Source organism: Bos indicus, chromosome 2 (assembly GCF_029378745.1).
Source record: "Bos indicus isolate NIAB-ARS_2022 breed Sahiwal x Tharparkar chromosome 2, NIAB-ARS_B.indTharparkar_mat_pri_1.0, whole genome shotgun sequence".
In the NCBI taxonomy this organism is placed as follows: domain Eukaryota; kingdom Metazoa; phylum Chordata; class Mammalia; order Artiodactyla; family Bovidae; genus Bos; species Bos indicus.
Window position 1 is genome coordinate 118,136,209 of NC_091761.1, and position 3,470 is coordinate 118,139,678.

Consider the following 3,470-nt stretch of genomic DNA (forward strand, 5'->3'; position numbering starts at 1 on the left):
CCCAGAACTAATGGATCAGAAAGATGTAATGGAGCTGAAAATAGAACCACATGTGTATACTGAAAAGGCTCAGTGTGCCAGGCAAGACCAATGATAAGAATATCACACTGAATCCCATCCTGTCAAAAATAGCTAAACATATAATTACAGAGATAAAGGGGGAATATCATACGTGTTCATACACTAGAAATATAATTCTGACTGAAATCAGACAGTAGAGTTGCAGAACAAAATGCTCAAAGACAGTGGAACAAAGTCTAAATCAATTTTGAAGGTGAGAAATTGTGATAAAATATGTATTGTAGCACAATATGTTGTTAGTTAATGAAAACAACAGAAGACATTCTGAGATATGCCAAGACAGAAAACATAACAGCCACGTGCTCTTCTTTTAAAATTACTTAAAAACATACTTCAGCCAACAGAAAGATGTATCAAAAAAGAAGTATGGAGATGCCATGGCAAGATAAGACCAGATAGGAAACTTAAACAGTAAGAACAGAAAACATTGCTATTGTTCTCAAAAATCACTGCAGATGGTGACTGCAGCTATGAAATTAAAAGACACTTGCTCCTTGGAAGAAAAAATATGGCAAACCTAGACAGTGTATTAAAATACAGAGACATCATTTTGCTGACAAAGGTTCATAGACTCAAAGCTATGGTTTTTCCAGTAGTCATGTATGGATGTGAGAGTTGGACCGTAAAGAAGGCTGAGTGCTGAAGAATTGAAGCTTTCAAATTGTGATGCTGGAGAAGACTCTTAAAAGTCCTTTGGACAGAAAGGAGATCAAATTAGTTAATTCTAAAGGAAATCAAGCCTGAATATTCGTTGAAAGGACTGATGCTGAAGCTGAAGCTCCAATACTTTGGCCACCTGATGTGAAGAGATGACTCATTGGAAAAGACCCTGATGCTGGGAAAGATTGAGGGCAGGGGAAGAATGGGGTGACAGAGGATGAGATGGTTGGATACAATCACCGGCTCAATGGACATGAGTTTGAGCAAACTCTGGGAGACAATGAAGGACAGGGAAGCCTGGTGTGCTGCGGTCTATGGGGTTGAAAAGAGTTGGGCACGACTCAGTGACTGAACAACAGGGTAACTCTAAACCTGACTGTGGCGCCCTCCGCTTCCGCTCTCGTTCCCACAATGCTGTGCGGCTGAGCGCCTCCGAGCCCGCGGGGACACTGTGGGGGGATCACCGCCTGAGGCGGCGGCGGGCCCGCGGCGTCGGGCGGTGCGGATGTCGGGCTGGGAGGACGAGCGCGGCGGCGAGGGCGACGGGCGCATCTACGTGGGGAACCTTCCGAACGACGTGCGCGAGAAGGATCTGGAGGACCTGTTCTACAAGTACGGCCACATCAGCGAGATCGAGCTCAAGAATCGGCACGGCCTCGTGCCCTTCGCCTTCGTGCGCTTCGAGGACCCCCGAGATGCTGAGGATGCAGTTTATGGAAGGAACGGTTATGATTATGGCCAGTGTCGGCTTCGTGTGGAGTTCCCCAGGACTTACGGAGGTCGGGGTGGGTGGCCCCGCGGTGGGAGGAGTGGGCCTCCTACAAGAAGATCTGATTTCCGAGTTCTTGTTTCAGGACTTCCTCCATCAGGCAGCTGGCAGGACCTGAAGGATCACATGCGAGAAGCTGGGGACGTCTGTTACGCAGATGTGCAGAAAGATGGAATGGGGATGGTTGAGTATCTCAGAAAAGAAGACATGGAATATGCCCTGCGTAAACTGGATGAAACCAAATTCCGCTCTCATGAGGGTGAAACATCCTACATCCGAGTTTATCCAGAGAGAAGCACCAGCTATGGCTATTCACGGTCTCGGTCTGGGTCGAGGGGCCGTGACTCTCCATACCAAAGCAGGGGTTCCCCACACGACTTCTCTCCTTTCAGACCCTACTGAGACAGGTGGTGGGAATTTTTTCTTTATTTTTTAGGTGAACTGAGCTGCTTTGTGCTCAGAATCTACATTCCAGATTGATGATTTAGTGGCTTAGGAGATTTTTTAAATTTTTTTTTTTAAGGAGATAAAACTACATAATTTCTACCAGGGCCATATTAGCAGTGAAACATTTTTAACTGCAGAAATTGTGGTTTTGGTTCAGAAACGAGTTGTATATTTTTCACCCCGATGATGTGAAAAAAATCAGTGCTGTATCCTTGTGGGTTGCTCTTCTATGGAGATCAGCAGTTACTGTGACTGAGTCGGCCCATTCTGTTTAGAAATGTATTTTAAACGTTTAATAACTGACAGGTGTAGTTGTCTTTGATTGTGTTCATAGATTTCACCAAGAGGCACACTCATATGTTTAAAAAAAAAAAAAAAACATTGAGTTGCAGTGGCAACTTGTGCCCAATTGGTAAGGAGCAGGAGTGGATTACTTATTTGGGGATAAAGTTAGTTGCTCTGACGATGGTCTGAGAACATCACATCCGAGGGAAGTTTCAGGGTTTTCTTATAATTCAAGGCCAACCATATAAACTAAGCTGCTTTAATGAAAAGGGGAGCATTGCAGATAGGGGAAGGGAATGAGAAGGCTAAAAACAGGCTTTTAAAAGTGGGTGCCAGCATAAAGATCACTGGGAAATTCTTAACCAAAACCAACTTTAGCAAGTTGGTCAGGGGAAAAAACTCATTTAAGTTTTGGTTCTGTCACTTTTGCTCCTAAATTTGTCTCATATTTGTCCTTGGTATCTGAGCTATAAAAAAAGACAACCCCCCCCCAAAATAAATAAATAAATCTGACTGTGGCAATATACAAAAACATGCAGACCTATCTCATTTATAAATACAAATGCAAAATCCTAAAAAACACCCTGTGCAATGGTATATTAAATACACAACAGGAACAAAAATTCCACACTAATTTAGAATTCCACTTAGTTTTTTTTCATAGTGTTATGAGTGTAGAAATTCTGAAAATGTTGTTGTAGTTTAGATTTGAGAAAATGAGGAAACATACTGTGGGAGAAGACAGGCACAAATATTGCCTGTAGGAAGACATGGGAGAAGCCTGTGGTGTTGGATGGGAATTAGAGGCATATAATATTTATAAGTCATGGGATTATCAAGGAACGTTCTCTGTCCTGCCAACATGCACCTGATTGGATTTCTGAATTACTATGGACCGGGGGAGCCTGGTGGGCTGCCGTCTCTGGGGTCACACAGAGTCGGACATGACTGAAGTGACTTAGCAGTAGCAGTGGTTGCTATATACTATCCATTTCCCCCTGTTTGAATGCAAGTGTCTACAGTCTGTGTCATTATTATATTTGGAAAGTGGGGGAGACTAACTTGTCCTTTAGTTCACAGGTCTTTGGTTCCACAGAAGTTGTACCTAGGCCTGCATCCAGTGAACCACACCTAAGGAACTTATCTGAATTGAACCTGATATGGATGATGAGGTCCTGGACTTTGTTCCAGTCCTACAATGAGTGAGACTTATTGGGATGGGGTGGGG

At 43.7% G+C, this 3,470-nt stretch overlaps 1 pseudogene; it reads left to right on the forward strand.

Annotated features, from left to right (window-relative positions):
• The first annotated feature begins 1,231 nt into the window (after positions 1–1,231).
• LOC109571631 (serine/arginine-rich splicing factor 9 pseudogene) lies at positions 1,232–2,194 on the forward strand (annotated as a pseudogene).
• The last annotated feature ends 1,276 nt before the right edge of the window (positions 2,195–3,470 follow it).